Source organism: Amblyomma mixtum, chromosome 5 (assembly GCF_055824585.1).
Source record: "Amblyomma mixtum isolate Tamu chromosome 5, ASM5582458v1, whole genome shotgun sequence".
NCBI classification, from domain to species: Eukaryota; Metazoa; Arthropoda; class Arachnida; order Ixodida; family Ixodidae; genus Amblyomma; species Amblyomma mixtum.
Window position 1 is genome coordinate 179,152,867 of NC_143016.1, and position 17,494 is coordinate 179,170,360.

Consider the following 17,494-nt stretch of genomic DNA (forward strand, 5'->3'; position numbering starts at 1 on the left):
TGCGACTACCAGAATGCGCATCAGTTTTTACTGCTGAGTGTTATGCCATCTTCATAGCTGTAGAAAAAATAGTAAGAGAGAACATCAAAAATAGCATCATTTACACCGATTCCCTCAGTATGCTCAAAGCACTGCACTCCAGGAATGCTACTGAACCCATAATAGGAAACATCATACATAACATAGTTAAAATCACAAACCAAAAGCACAACATTAAATTCTGCTGGGTTCCTAGCCATGTTGGAATTGTAGGTAATGAGAAAGCAGATGTATGCGCTGCACAAGCCCGGAATGGCCAAATAAAACAAGTGAGCATACCGCACAGGGATTGCTTAAAGTTTATCAACAGTAAACTCAGAAATAAGTGGCAGGCCGCATGGCAAGATCACGTAAACAACAAATTAAATTCTGTGAAACCAATTTTAGGGGAATGGCAATCATGTAGGCATCAAGAACGTTTTACCGAAGTTATTTTATGTCGGCTCCGCATTGGACACACCCACCTCACGCACAACTTTCTGCTAGCCAAACAAAACAAACCTCTCTGTGAAATGTGTGGTGCTGAACTCACAGTGAACCACATTTTAATTTCATGCATAAAACTAGAAGAACTAAGAAAGAAATATTTCACAACATTTTACAGGGAAAGCATCCCATTACACCCCATGCTACTCTTAGGTGATCGAGCACTGGTTGATATTTCATGTATTTTTAGGTTTCTCAAGGAAGCCAACGTTTTAAACAAACTCTAAGTATTTTTAGAAAGCTTCACCATTAACAAAAACTCTAACCTTGTGTTTGGCGCAGCATAGCCTCAGTTGCTTTTGCGCCATAAAAATCAATATAACTAACTAACCAGGATGTTCTGCCATCTCCTCACTATTCATACATAACAAACTATCAAAACAACTGGAATTTGTACTTGCGAAGGTTCACGCGGTCGTGTGCAAACTGCGCCAGCAGCAGGTTGCAGTGGTCGTGGATGGCTCGCAGAGAAAATTTCTTCTTAATTGCATTGTGCAAATTATTTGAAATGGTCACCCACCCACTAATTCCCCCTTCGAAAGGATTTGTGCCGAGCACTTCCTGCAGCATAAAAATGTCTGTCACGGTGAAGCGCAGCCGCGCAACAGGCGCTGTCTGATGCTCCCATTGCAGGAGACACGAAGGTAACTAACATTTCGCACGCTATTTCTCTTTCTAGTCGCCGTGGCTTTGGCTTCGTCTTTGAAAAGCGCACTGTAACTATTTTTAGCCAGTGCACACTTCCGCTTTCTGTGTTTCTATGACAACCTTGTAAACACTCCCTGTTAGGGCTATGATCAATATGTTCGAGAAGTGATTTAGAAAAATAAGGCATTTTACGGTTCAGTCTTTGCGGTCGAGTGAAGTCGATACGAATTGAAGCCATGGGCACCATTTATTTATGCTGTGAATATGTGGCGAAGCGAGCGGACCCCGCTTCGATGAATGCCGCCATGTTTTCGACACTATCCGGCGTTAGGGGCCCACTCATGCAAAGACCCAAGGGCCGTTAGTGTTCTGCACATGCGCAGTGGCGTCCCGCTATTCCCCTATGCCCCAAGCGATAGGGCGACTCTATACTAAAAGTCTAATACCTAGTTGGTAAGGTACAGGTAAGGTAATCGTCAACAGAATCAGGACAACCTTACACTTCAATCGAACCAAATGACCAAGCAGGCTTTAGTAAAGCTACTCAACCCCCATATTCATACTGGCAGCCAGGTGATACAGAAATGCGCGGAATAAAACTAACCCATAAATATAGCCTCCATAGATTACGAGAAAGCATTTGACTCAGTCGAAATCTCGGCAGTCATGCAGGCATTATGGAATCAGGGTGTGGAAACACTGGAAGATATCTATAGACTGCATAGCCATCATAGTCCTCCATAAAGTCAACAATAAAATTCCAATAAGAAGTGTCAGGCAGGCAGAAAAGATCTCGCCTATGCTATTCATCGCCTGTTTACAGGAGGTATTCTGAAGCCAGGATTGAGAACAGTTGGGGATAAGAGGTAATGGAGAACACCTAACTTGCGGTTTGCCAATGACATTGCTCTACTGAGTCATTCAGGGGATGAATTCCAAAGCACGATCAAGGAGTTAAACAGGCAAGGTGGAACAGTATATCTAAAAATTGAAACGCAGAAAACTAAAGTAATGCTCAATAATCTGATGATGAAACGACAGAGTGAGCTGACAGCAGGCAAATCACTAGGAGAAGACACTCACTTATCTGCGATTACTTCGTACTGCTCGGTGTTAACGAGGGGCCTTTTCCGTTTCGGTCCATACAGACTTGACACGACACCAATGCAGTCATGAAAAAGAAACCTCAAAACATTTGCCGTCATGGCATGAATGCTGTTTTCATTAATCAGGAACAGCATCTTGCACTGTAAGAAAATAGGAACAAATTACGTTCTGCCAACGGCAGATGAACAGCCCTTACCAGCTGCTTGCGATCTGAACCCGAGTTTTTCAGGGAGTCTTCGAGTTCGTCCACTTCATGGAGAGCAACCGAAAGGTATACTTATGCAGCAAGTGGCTCCTCAATATCAGTTTTTTTTCCACTATCATAGTGCTTTCAGAATGCTGTCGTTCTGCTCTTTTATGAAAGTGATCTCCTTTAGCATGCTTTGTGTTGCTACTGAAACGTGAAAGGAAAACAAAGCACCGCACCTAACAAAGAGCAACATGATAAAGCAAACACTGACCAAGGATACAAAGTCGTTGGTCTAGCAATAAGTGCACGAAAGAAGTGTGGAATTTTTTAAGGTCGTAAGTAGCGATGCTGTTTTCCTCACACTAAATATAAAGCAAAAGCTGGCCAAAAAAAATGCAAATGCCAGTGGTCTTTTTAAGGATGCAAACAGAATAAAACTATTAGACGAACCAGCAAACATTTATATGTTAAATATAACCATTACAATATTGCCAAGTTACTTTAAAAATACAGCAGATTAAAGAACTGCAGAAACGCAAAGATCATTATGAGCAGTTCAAAAGCAAACAAAAGCATGATTAATTTGCCTGCACAGCTTGGCCTCGCATAATAAAAGAAGCCTCAATTAGAGTGCACTTACATGCTATCCCCTTTTTTGCAAAGGACGCCAGTGTTTCTTCATTTCCTAAAAGTTCAAGGCAAGAATAAATGCCAGGTGCAGGCTTTGCACAGCAGCCCTTTCATTTTGCAGGCAGTGCTTACGTGCACGCAAACATGGACTGTTCCAACTTACCTTGCCAACTGAACAAACTCGTCCATCAGTTTCTGCCCGGTGAACTTTTGGGCCGGTTCGCCGACATGTTAAAGGGTAAAAATAACAGTGACAGGGCACGACATGGAAAAAGAAGTGGACAGGACGAACGTAAACCAGCAAATGGGGTTTATTGGAAAGAACATAGACTAGAAAAAGTGTGCGTCTGCGCAAACCATATCGCACAAAGTACGGTGTCCGCGGCGGAATTCAAGGTCATTTTGCCTGAATTCTGACATGTTCACCTTTCTTCGTTGCAGTATAGTTTGAGCAGGTGCACACTTTTTCTGGACCACGTTTTTTCCAATAAACCCCAGTTGCTAGTTTATGCTCGTCCTGCCCACTACGCCTCACATATCCTGTTTCTGTCATGTTTTTGCCCTTTGTCATATATCAGTCTGCAGATGCTAGTGACGATCACTGCCTATGTAAGCAGCCTGCAATTAGTGCACCAGCTCTGACTGCAGTGTTTTCTGCTGACAGCCAAAGGCATTTGATTCACTTATTAACAAGCAAGTTAGGTGTTACCATTGCAACACTGCTTGCAATATTCAAATTAAATAATCCAGACCAATATCCAAATCAATAAAAGTTATCAAACCAATAAGGGGCTAGTTGCGGGGCTAGTTGGGTATGCATTTTTTACTTGAAAAGTAATCCAGCGCTACACTTTAAAATGACACAGAAAGGACATAAGGACAGATTAGCTCGCGAATTGTTTTCACGGAATTGTTCACGAACACAGGTAGTGCCGCCGCATGCTTACACCATCCTCGTCATCCCGCCTTACACGTGCAGCTGGCTTCGATTTCTCTTGGGTTCGCAGACAACTGCACAAGCACGATACACATTTTTACACGCATGCAACGAACAAATATAACACTGTTTCATGAAATGCGCTTACCGTCAATCGCACATCGTAGTCCACACTCTTCATTTGCTTGATGCATTTTCCGACGATGTCGGAGGGTCCTGTCGCGCAGGAAACTTCCTCTCTCATGCCATAAATATGGTACCCGGCGTAGAGCCTGTTTCCGCGAAATATGCTACTTTTCTTAAAATAACTTTCAACATTTTCGATATGACCGAACACACAAAACAACACACGCTGTTCGCTCCACGCTGCCATGTTGCAATGCAACCGCGGCGGCCGACCAGTGACGCGAACGATGGGAAAGTTCACGGCATGGCCTGGAGGTGGCGCTAGTTGTTCTAAACTGGTGGCACCTCCTTACCAGTGCATGAGGTCTATAGCGCAACCTTACTATGTTATTTTGTTTTATACTTAGGTGCACCTGCAAGAATTGCGTAGTGATGCCAACTGCCGTCGAATGCCTGTGTTGCCGGGAATTACCGGAAATTTTGTCCAAAGTCACGTACGACCAATATTTTCGTAACCTTTTGCCTGGACCCAGTGATCCTGCAGGTTGCATACGTCGACGTTCAGGAAAATGGCGAGGACAACGGCATTGAAAGCAATGAAGAGTATGCTATTTCTGGCAGTGTATATTTTGTGAATAGAAAAATGGCGACATAAAGCTTTTTTTTTCCCCTTTTCAGAACTGCCTACAGGCAGTTCGCCCGGTGGGTGAGGGGGCCACTTGGGAAAGGGCAAGAGGCGAGTTATACCATCATGCGCCGTCCGCAAGATTCGTTGCACTTTTGCTGTGCTGCCCTCGGCACGTCGCCGATGAGCGCAGGGGTTGGGACAGTCTAAACGGAAAGTGAACACGCTGCAGTGGGAACTGCGCTGCGCCCACAGTACGATGGGCCGGGAACGAGAATGCCAAGATGGCGAAACAAAAAGAACAGAAACGGCTGAAGCAAGCGCTCCATCGGTGTTGGCCTTCGACATTAGGCCTAGCGACTACAGCCAAAATTGGCATCGTATCCAGCGAAATGCACTCTGCGGTGGCTTGCATAGAGTGAGGCGTCTTGCCAGTCATCGAAACGCTACTTGTTTACGGTTTTACAATAGAAGAGTCGGGCTTTGGTGCATGTTCCCGCGGGTATGCTGACCTTGCTCGAAAAGGCACCACCGTTTCCTCCCGTGCTTGCAGTCCCACGAGGCCATACACCTCCCATATGCTTCGCTTCTACCTTTTTCCGTATTCGGGACGAAAGACTCGGCACAGATGAGTTCCGTGCAAGTGGCAAGTGGCAAAACAATCTTTCATTGCAAATAAACCTAATCCCAGAGAGAGAGAGAGCTCTTTAATGAAAAACAGATTTTAGCCGGTATGAATATTCGCTGGCATGCTACTCTGCGCAGGGGAGGGAAGAGGGCAGTAAAGATGGAAGAAGGATGGTACAAAGAGTGCGGTCATTGAAGAGGGTTGCAAAGCAATAGTTCACTGCATGCTTCTTTGGTTGAGACCAAAGTCAAGTTCTTTGCATGTCATAGGTCGGCACACTCACTCATGAGTGCACTCATATCGCCTCACTCACAGTCACGTCTGTGAGTGCGGGTGGTCATGAGTGTGAGTGGTCATTAGTGGAGAAACAAAACCACCTGTAACAGTAAACAAATGCACAGTTACATGATTACATTTTCAGCCAGGTATAAGCGATTGTAGAAACTGACTGCGATAGCATACCACATACACTCGTACGTTCATCGTTGTACACAATGCCATTGGCTTCATTCTATGCCAATCATAGACAATTAATAAAAAATAATAGCATTGAAAGCGCAGAACAGCACACTGGCAGTTTCACATTCAAGAATATGAAAAGTTGATAAAGAAATTCCAATCACAATGTGAGCAACTGGCGTTAAGCACTTGGGATGACTATCTGGAGCACTGGCCACTTGGATGGACATTTTCTGTCCAACACTGGTTGAAGTTAACTTTTTCTGCAGGATGTGACTTGAACAGTGACAATCTCAATTGCCTCCAGAAGCTACCATATGAAACAGGAAGCCACTGTGACAGGTTCAAGAATTGACCTGGCAGATGCTCGTCCATGACAATCGGCGCTACTTGTTAAAACGCAGCATGCGCTTTGCAATTAGCACTTGCTTCGACAGCCGAGGATGCAACGATGACATTGGTGCTAGTGCCAGAGAAGTGCTGAGCTGCCTCATGGAGGAAAAGAGCTGCCCAAGTGCCATTAAACCCAACACAACAACACTCATGGAGAATGTGGCTCCTAGAAGGTCTTGGACATAATCTTGAGTGTGCAAGAGTTTCAGAAATTAAAACAAAGGGGACACGCCACTGCTTGGTCACTTTTGAAATGGCAGCATTGTAGTGCTATTATTGAAAATGTTTACCGTATGTTGGTTTCACTTTGATAGGAATAGCCACTTCACAGCCTTTCCTAGCTCACGGAACCTTCCGACCGAACATTTCAGTTCCTTCAGAATCACGGGCTTGCTCCCTAGAGCAATTTTCATTGTGATGAATGATGGCAAGCTTAGTCCTGGAATGAGATTGCGAAGCAAGAAAAAATTTTAAACACGCTGACAAGGCTCTGATCCTGCATAGACTGCACTATGCAAAATAAAAGTAAGCTGTACTACACCTGGCATTAATTACACCTGCAGTGTATTCAACGGACTTCGGAGCGAAGTGGATCAGTAGTGAATGGAATGCTTCCAAAGATGATGTCTGTGTACTGCTTGAAAGCTGCTGAATATCTTTGAGCAGGTGCACAGTCATAACAATTTTGATACATTTGTCATTGGCAAGTGTTCCTACAAATGTAGAACCAAGGTGTTTGGCAGCATCAAATTATGAAGGTGAAATTATAAAAAGATATGCAGGTGGGATAACGCAATGCTTCAAAAGCCGATCAGATAATTACCAGGCTTCAGCCACTCCTTGTCGGGCAAAGGTTCATGCAAGCACCGATGATAAGGTTGCTCATGGCCTTCATGAACATCTGCAACGATAAATATACATGCAGTATTATATACCCATGGTAATGAAAAGAAGCATCTCTCTATTAGCACGAAATGTTGATACAAATGCAACAATACAAGTAAGGTTATATCCTACACATACTACTGCGCATTGAGGGTTGTTATAATGGAGCGATATTGACAACTCCCGTTTGTTCAACGTGGAGTTCCAAGGCAAGTAATATGCTCATGAACTGTGAGGAAAATCACCGAACCTCACTTTTCCAGATGCTCAATCTCAGATTCACGTCACCATCAGACAGCCACACAGAAGTAAACATGGTTGATTATAGGCTGAATCCAGCCTTTGATGTCAGCGCACTTAGAAGCACGAGCTGCACCCTCCAGCATCTTTCGCAATGCTAGCAGCACAAAGCAATAGGAGATCTTATGAAAAACATCAGTTTGTGCAAGTTCATTCAATACTAGCAAAAGTTAATGTTATGAGTGCAATGCATACAAGACATTCGGAAACTCTGAAAAAGTACTATTGCAAGAGAAATATTTCCACACCAACCTTTTGCTACATGCGAAGTGTCCAATCCCTGCTGAATGTCTGGCTCATTCTCCCGCCTGTGCTTCCTGATGGAAGGGTGCCTATCAGTGATGACACTAGAGATAGTGAGGTTGTCAGACCGCAGGTCCCCAAGCCCTTCTAGGAACCCAACCATCTCCATTTGAGGGCTGGTCTTTAGGTCTCGAGACTGAAGAAACAAATAAATATGCTTGGTGGTCAACATTTCACTGAAAATGCTGAAGAATAAGCGAAATAAGGGCACCATATGCAGTGTGACAAAAAAATGGTCTTGCCTGCTCGACTTTAACTTGAACAAAATTAACAATTTCTGCAGTAGACGATTCCATAAATTTGTATGTCAAATACTTCGCTGAAAGGCCAGGGGAGTCTCATCTTCCATCTCCAAGCAGATGCAAATTGCAGCCCCTCATTACATTCAACACTGCACTCTGTTTTCGCTGCTAGACCTGTAACACATGATCAAGAATGTCATTCATGCCTTGTTTTAAATGCCCTTCCTTATGTTTTCAATAGCTGGAAGTAGGCAGCCTTTCTGGTAGACTTAATAGCTTGCTTTAGAGAAGACTTCGATGTTTATAGAGCTGAGGAGGCGCAACACTTTTGTTGGGCTGGTGCCACTGTACAAAATTGCCCCGGCAAGCAAAACATTTCCAGCAGTCACACCGTGTACAGATGGCTGTGCCAAGTCAGAGTGTGACCAAGGCTGCACCTTGCAGTTATGACAACCAGTGTGTCTTTGACAGCTTTGGAGATAGTGCAGTCATCTCCACAGGTCCTGCATGCCTTAAACAGCTCGTTTAAAGCACTGTCAAAAACAATATATTTCTTTTGTCAGTGCAGTGGTGTGGCAGTCATTTCATCCCTGGAAAAGAAGTGATTCATAAGTATAAGGATGCCCAGCTAGAGCAATGGTGAACTCGCTGCTCAGAACTTTCATCCAGGGTCGGCTCGTAACTCATATCATGGTCAATTTTGGGGCTTTCACGGAAGGAAGGCGTTTCAGACTGATCTAAGCTGCAGTCCATTTTCTTGGGAGTAGGCACATTGATCCTGTCCGGACAAAATTCCAGCTATTGCATCTGTGCAGTTTTTTGCATTTTACTGCATAAGCAGCACCTTTTGCCTGCTTCCTGCAAATCTGTTTGCACTGTCGGACGTCTGCTTTGACAAATGGCTGTTGAAAGGTCTAGGTTAACTTGAGGGCCTGAAAAAGGACAGTGTTTGATGTCAGGGCTGGTAAACAGAACTATCTTTGGCAACATCCTTTAAATTTGCAAATGACTTGCTGAGCTTGATGACACGAAAACAGCGCAAACTTCACAAAGAACGCAGAAAGGGGAGGCGAGACACAGGCGCTGACTAACAACTGAAATTTTATTGCTCTGACACATCACTAAATATGCACAAGGCATCAAAAACAGCAAGAAGGATAAGACATGAAACACAAGCGCAGCAGGAAACGAGCAGGCTATCATGAATGCCAAGCTGTTGCAAGGAAACGAAATTCCTTATCCAGAAGGGCTATGGATGGGGTCACGCTGACACAGCGGTGTTTTAGGCTTGTGATTTTTTTGGCTTCAATTCTCTCGCGTGATTTGGTCACTGCACCTGCTCGGCACGCTCGTGTCACTCCAGTGAGGAGTGCATTTACAGTCGCGGCAATGAACGCCCAGATGGCCCGAGATTCGTGTGCTTACATTGCATTTGTGTTCTGACAGTCTTTTGTGAAGGCATCTGCCGGTTTGTCCTATGTAAGCATGACCACAAGACAAGGGAAGCGAGTAGATTACGCCTTGAGCACAGGAAACAAACCGATCTCGATGATTCGTGGTGCAGCCAACGCATCTGCGACCCATCTGGTTTAAACGCTTGCACAGGCTTGACAGACGATCTGGGGCTGAAAATACGACATCTATTCCTACTTTTTTCCCGATCTTTCTCAGGAAATGTGAAATCCCGTGTCGGTAAGGAATCAGGGCGATCTTCTTGTCCCTGTCTCTTTGGAGTGGTTCTTTTTTTGTCAACATGGCCTCGGCTACTGATGACAAGAGCATGAGAGGGTATAACCAGCTGGCACAAGTCGGTGTGTCTGGTTTAAAAAACTACCTTCAAGCTTATGATTGCATGATTTTTTGACTGCGTTATAGAAGCAAGAGTCAACAATACTGCGCTTAACTAACTTCGAGTGAGCTGAATCAAAGTGCTATAACTATGCATTTATGCCCTTTAGTCATTCTAGCTATTATGTGGCAGGTGATTTTAACTGGAAAGACTTGTAAATTCTTGTCGTGAATAATAATTGTGGTTTGCAGGTTATCCGTTGATGCTATTATCTTTTGTTTAACTGAGAATTATATTATCTGATTTTTATGGTTCCAGGATTACTGAAATGCTATGATGGTTTTCGTCATTAAAATCTTGAAGTGCTTGGTTTGCTTTAAATGCATGCACTAACCTCTGTTATTTTAAAAATACTATTGTCTTTTCTTGGTTGGGACTGTTGCCCAGCTGTTGGCACTCGTTGAATTGTGAATTGTGTTGTTGTTTCAAGTACATGGTGTTTGACTGTTCTGCGCCATGATGCCCACAAGGTTTTTAGGCAAGTCTTGGGATTATCCTTGCTTTCTCTTCTTCTTTGTGTACACTGCACAGGAGTAGGACAACATGGAGTGCTGAAGCCCTTCTGCCGGCAAACCTGTTTTGTGACAGACTGGGCAGAATGCTTGTTCCTCACACTCTTCGACTTGGTGACTGTGTTGTCCGCAGTTGTTGCATCTTGAATCTTCTTGACAACCAAATGAGCTGCGCTCATACGTTGCCATGCAAATGTTGTTGCCCAGCGATGTCCTCAAAGTGAATAGGGGAAGACTTGCAATAAGAAATTGAGGACCACAGCATCATTCTATTAATACCACTGCTCTATGTCTGTGAATATTTGACTTCTTGCTGAGACTGTTCCTTTAATCTAAAGATGGTTCCAGTAGAGATGCATTCAGCGATGCGATTAACAAGCTGCTCCAGGGGCCTTTTAGACTGCTTAACTTTGTATGGTGCATGTAATTCTCGGCAGGAAATGCACTGAAGTTGTCCGACTGGACTATAGTTGACATCACATAAATGGACCAATGAATGACTATTGTATGAAAGGTTCTGCTTTCCATGCAGTGCCTTAAATGTTGTTACGAAGCAAGTCAGAAGGTCTTTCACATAGTCACAATACTGGTGAGGTGTGTCTGCACTTGAAAAAATCGGTATTGCAACATGCAAAATGAGGAAATGACTAAATATTTTTGGACAACACGCCTCGGAGTACTGAGGGGCCAAAGTAGAGAAGAAAGCAACGCAACTCAAGGTGCTTTTGATCTATCAGTGTCTCCTAAGGATCCCAAACATATTTTCAAGCTCTGGCGAGCATCTTTCGTCGGGCATTGGTTGTAGGACGAACTCGTTTAGAAGCGCGAGTTCTGGCGGCGTGCTGGGTGTCCGAGGGAGGTCGGCCATGGTCTTGCGGCGCTTCCGGTCCCGCCTTGCGAGCAAACTCTTCGCACTGGGTGCCTGCCAGCAACAACGGCTCTTCTGAGATTTTTTCGACTGAAGTAGATAAACGATGTGCCAGTGAACTTTTCATCTAAAGCAATTTTAATTTTTTTGTTCACTCGAATACACACGAAATGGATGTAGGCCAATGGAAATTTTGAAACTAAGCCCATTGGCAGTGCAGAGAGTGTGGTGTTTCCAACATGGTGTTCTTCCTGGGATTTCTGGGCTAGGTTGGAGTGAGTACGCACTGGTGCCTGCACCTCTGGGAAAATCACCCTCCCATCCACGTACTCCCCTTTCTGCGGGCACTTTCCACATCCATAATACCCGGAGTGAAGCTTGGTGCCTAAAATGAAAGCACGGGCTGGTGCATCACACAAATTTATTCATATTTATTGAAAATAATCTATCGCTAACTTGACCCCTTCATTCAAAAGTGCAAGTAGGTCAATGACTAATGGACCAATGAAATCATTTGAGGAGGCAGGTTTTTGTAGCCGTTTGGCGAGCGAGTTTTGTAGAGCTTTTGGCGAGTGGAAGGCCGTCAACAGAGAATGTTCTGCAGTAGTAATGCTCTGTTAGGAAATTTACCCACGATGCCCTTCGTGCTCTCTGCGATTATAACGTGCAACTATGATTCTCCAGCACAACTTCCTACCACAGCCAAACGCGGTGTTTTCAGCAGTCTCTGAGCTTCGCACCACACGTGCTGCTTAGCACGAGTGCATTTTCAACAGCTTGGGGAGGGAAGAAAATGCAGTTTGCGTAATAAATTTTATTTTTTCTCGCACACAGTTGAGATGTGGAATGAACTTGATGACTCGTTGCGACAACTACCAACTGAACATTTTGTTAAACAAGTGCCTGCTTATGTATTGTGATCTTTTTCTATGTAACCACTCCTGCAATGTCTCGCTCTGAGACAGCAGTATATGTAAATAAATAAATGCACAACAATGCCCTTCCCCTTGTCGCTCACATTAACCCTGCCCTCAGCCAGGTGCAGCCAATTACTGCTGCAAACTTTTGATTCCATCTGCCTAACTGACACTTGCCTTTTCTTAGAACCCATTCCGTCACCATGAAGAACCATTGGTTATCTTCTTTTCACATTAATACAAGATCTGACCATGCCATGACCATGACCAGCTGAGATGTTCTGATCTCGCATTTGTTTCCTGACCCACTCCTCCTCTCTTTCTGTCTTTTGATGTTACATCTATCACTGGGGAAAAAAATATGGGCCCTTTAATACACTACAAATTCAAGGGTTTTCTAGGACCCACAAAAACTCATGGGCTCTCAAGGTCCTTAAAAAAGAATGTTCGCAACAACCTGTGCGGACTCTGAGGCTTTGCTGGCATCCTCTGCCGTGGCCCTCTTGCATTTGCCGTGGTGGCCAGCCTTGCTTCTTTTGGCACATCCGCTTAGGGGTGGGCATCAATGTACCTCTGCAAACAGTCTGAAAGAAAAAAAGAAGCACATATATCTCTACTCTGCTTTGTGAGTAGATGCAATGCATGAATAGTTCTTGTATAATAGCACAGCAAAACAAATATAGCTGGAACGGCACAGGGAACAAACATAGCTTCTCCATTTTTGTGCAGTACTGTGCATGTTAAAGGGACACCGGGGACAATGCTACCAATTTCTTTTGTCAGAAAATCCGACAGTTCGGAATTTTACTGAGGATAATGTTACCAATCTTTTTTTCGTCGGTAAAATCTTGGCAGTTCGGCATTTCGTGGCACTGTTGCCACTTGTTCGGCAGCAAAAGATGCATTTATTGTTCAGAGATTTGGATTCAAAGTTGCAAACCTTTCTCCCGCCACTCTGATTCAAACTCGGGACTCTCTGATGACGAAATAGGAGAAAAATGATGTAACCTCGGAGAAGTGCGGACTCCGCAATCGCTGGTGGCGAGCACTGTGATGCCGCCCAGCAGGAGCCAAATCAAAACTACCACCGGCAAGATCAGTCGTCATTGCTTCATTTACGTTTGCACCAACATTACGATGAATCCCGTACTCAGTTCTAACAATAAAATTCTCGCAAAGAGCAGCAGCTCACACGTCAGCGACCTCTTCTCTGCACAATGCGCGATGCTTTTGAGGCATGAGGTGGCAGGTCTGGCAAGATAATCCAAGCGCTGAGGAGTCCGCAGCAATGCAGTCACAGCCGAGCCACCATCATGACTGATGTGCAGAGATTGGTACATGTGGCCACATTTAAAACCTCTTATAACAGTCTTCATAGAGCTGGTTGTGGTTTGTTGACAAAGCGAACACACCGAGTGGTGCTTTGCCAACATGGAGGCGCATGGAACATTAGCTATCTACAGCTGTTTTCCTCGTCGCAGGTGCATGCCATTGCATGAACTTCTTCCGACGAGCACTTTGAGGTTGGTGTGGAAAGCACATAGCCAAAAGGCGCCAGAAAACGTACCAAAACTCAGGTGGTCACCTGCTGCACTACCAATTACAGGTTTTCTTTGCCTTCTAACATTCAGGCTTTCTTTGGCTTTTCTTCGCTCTTCCTCATGTGACAAAAGTGCACTAGTGGTTTCAAAACGAGACCTCTACTTTTCAATGCTCAAGAAACATGTAACCTTCACGCATGTTTTTCGGCCTCAGATTTGTGGCTGTGGCACCTTTTTGCCTATTTTGCCATCACGCATAGACACTTGTACTTGCGAGACTGGTCTGTGGCAGCAATACATTTGTTTTAGTTTGTGCTCTTGTCCACCTTACGTGAGCCTTGTTTCCAGTAAGAGTGGTGTTTTTGTGATCAGGCAGCGGTATTCTATCTATACGAGGGGGTACCCAAAAGAAACCGGACTAAATTTTTTGGTCGGCAAAGCTTCTGTGGTACCGCGTTTTGCCACTAGGAGCACATAGAACGAACATTCCAGAGTCAGTAAGCCGAGTGCCGTCGTTGAAGGAGGTCAGACTAGTTTAGGCAGAGTTTTAGAGTGACGACTGTTTTGTGTGAATGTCGTTTTTGCAATGGCTGATTTTCGTGAACAGCGTGCTCCGGTGAAATTCTGATTTTTGCTCGGAAAAAGTTGAAGGGAAACTCTTGAAATATTAAGAAAGACGTACAAGAACGATGCTATGGGGACAACTCAAGTGTTCCTGAATCGAATCCTGAATCAAAGCAACAATCATGCCAATAGAAATCTTCAAATTCACCTCGCCCCAAGAAAGCTCGTGAGGTGAAACCAGACCTCAAAGCAATGCTGATTTGTTTTTTCGACGTGAGAGGAGTCGTCGATTGAGAATTTGTTCCGCAGGGTCAGACAATTAGCCAGGCTTTCTACTTAGATGCTTTGAAAAGATTGGGCAACAGTGTGCGGTGGAAGCGGCCAGATTTGTGGCGGTCGAGTGACTGGTTTTTCCATCATGGCAATGCCCCTGCTCACACAGCCCCGTCTCTACGACAATTTTGGACCAAAAATGGCATGACCCCTATTCCTCAACCTTCATACTCTCCCGACCTTGCCCTGTGCTACTTTCTTTGTTTCCTAGAATGAAAAAATAGATGAATGGAAAGCGTTTCGCTGATGTTGCTGAGGTGAAGAAAAAAACGACGGAGGCACTGTCAAGCATCACAAAAGATGAATTTAAACAATGTTTTGAAAAATGGAATGAAAGATTTGACAAGCGTATCATTGCAAGTGAGGAATACTTTGTAAGAGATTGAAGGTCTGTGCTTGAAATGTGAATAAATCCAAACAAAAATAAGTCCGGTTTCTTTTGGGTACCCCCTCGTACATGCCAACTTCAATTTCTCTGCAGTGTACTTTTAAGTTTGCTTGTATCTATAGATTACTGGCTCCTATTCACAAAAAGACAACCCTTACTGAAAACAAGGCTGTAATGAAATCGCAGTGTGTGGCAAATGAAAGGGGAATAACAATGGCTTAATTGAATTAACCGTTGCATTATGAAAACTGGTTGATTCTACTGGCTTGAGGGCCTCCTTTAAGCTGCATTGCTGCTTCATCCTGGAGTTGTATCTGCGACAGAAAATTATTGCTACTATTAAAATTCGCTTACTTTTCAATATGTCCACCTTTTCCGGAGTAGTGGGCACCTTGGTTGAGGAGCCAGTCACGCTGCGGCAGGCTTGGCCAGTTAGGCCACAGACAGCAGCAGCCTCTTTGTGATTCCACAGCATCCTGGCTGCCTCCAGAGTGAATTTCGTGTCAGTTGAGTTCCTCAGTAAAAACACCCACTTTTCTTCTGGGATGGATAATCCTGGCCCCAGTGGCACCTGCAGTTATTAAAATTGGTCTCGAGCATTTTTCAAGAATAATAAAAGCCGGAATATGTGGAATATGTTGTCAGGCTAGTTGGCATAATTTGTAAGACATGGCAAAATTTTGCAAAAAGAACGCACATAAGACAGGAAAGAGAATGCACATAAATCCCATACTCTCGTCCTTGCGCGTGTTCTTTTTGGCTAACTTTGTCATGTCTTCAATATCCCAGGTATAGTGCACAAGGAGCTGCCACTTCTGAGGGAAGCTAAAAACACTGTCTTGCTCGTATCTTTAGCGTTAATTTTTTTGCTTTCGGCACATGTGTTCTGAATCTCTGTCAAGCTGTCCGTGTACTCATTCACGACCTCGCAGGTATAAATATTTAGCTGTTAGTGCTATGTCAGTACTGTTTGTCATCCTGCTTCGTGTATTGCAGTGCACTGTTCACTTCATGGTGCTCAAGAAAAAGGTCCCTCAGGTGACGTCTCAACTGAGGAATTCAACAGGGAGAATGACTTCAGCTCAACTAATTGCCATTGAGAGTTCAACGCAGTTGGCATCGACATGTCAAATTGCTTTCATGTCACGCTTGCCTGCCTATCAATGTCGAAGTTCCCTGCAACAGCAGCCATTGACCCGGCATGTGCTTGTGATGGGAGGACATCAGCTGCACCTTGATACATTTCTGCTGCTGGTCCACTGAACTGATCTGTAAAGATTACAAGATCAGAATAAATAAAAGTATACTGCAATGCTCATCTGCACCTTGAACAGTACCAGAGTTCGCAAAATTTAATGTGATTGAGACACCTAATTCTGGGGCTATAAAAACGTATTACATGCCTCCATTGCATGAAAGTTTACTCACAGCTATGTACTGGACAGATCAAATATTTGAAAGATATTTTAATTGCACTCTAAACAATCTCTAAATGCTGTTTCTCACAATGAAGATCCATTGCAAATGCAACAATTAATAAAGAGCAAACGTTATCACTTTTTTTCACTATGTTTAATTGCTTTCAGTCCCATATTTACTTGCTATGGTAGAACAAGGATGCAATAACAATAACTACCATTTACCTACATACCTGGCACAGTTCCAGCTTCTGAGGTGGCCATTTCTGGTGGCAGGCCTGTGGATGTAAGCACGAGACTAGATTACAGTTTGCACAGTGGGATGATAACGAGGGCAGTATCAGAGTAAATTTCAGTTTTTTTGGCTGTGTTTAAACGGTTTTTACCCCATAATAGGGCTCCGCGGCTCAAGTTTGCTGGCCATCTGGCGGCGACAATGTGAACTACTGGGGAGAGAAGCTGCCAGCGCGCGCCGTTGCGCGCCGGCAGACAAGTGTGTGCGCACGCGATCCGAGGCCGTCCTGAGCGCAGCAGGGTGCTGCGGCGTCGCCTGTTTTGTGCTCTTGTTCGGCGAGCGTGTTGTACAATTTGCACAATGGCAGAAGCGGCCCTACCTAAGCGGAAGCGGGGCCCGAAGTATTGCTGTGTTGTCGGCTGCCACAACAGTGCTGAAAACACCAAGGGGCTTGATCCACCAGTAAAACTGTACCGATTTCCGGGGCGATGGTATCTGCAACCCTAGCACCTTTCCTTTAGTTTCATACAAGGCCCCACCGTCCAGTTCTCGCTCAGCCGCTCATGGAAAGTTCTTGCTTCCAATATCTAACAATCATTATGGTCATCGATGTCTCCGTTTTTCTGGTGTCAAAATTTGGAATGCTATCCCAAGGTCAGTCATATCTTCACCTAATACATTTAGAGCACTGAAGAATTTTTTCCTTCAAACAGAAGCGTCTCAGTGAAGCGACACTATATGCATCTGTGGCGTGGCATAATACTACTAATCTATTGAACGTGGCAATCTGAATGTAGAGTGACATTTTTTATTTGGTTATATGAATGTCATACGATAGTGTTTCAGTCTGTATTTTGTATTGTATTTTGTA

General features: G+C 44.2%; 1 pseudogene across 1 annotated transcript in view; it reads left to right on the forward strand.

The window, feature by feature from the left end:
• LOC149344925 (uncharacterized) overlaps positions 1-17,494 on the forward strand; it is a 141,015-nt pseudogene that overhangs the window by 120,038 nt on the left and 3,483 nt on the right. The window contains exon 5 of the transcript XR_016283235.1: positions 4,842-17,120. The product of XR_016283235.1 is annotated as an uncharacterized LOC149344925 (transcript). The remainder of the gene's footprint in view (positions 1-4,841; positions 17,121-17,494) is intronic.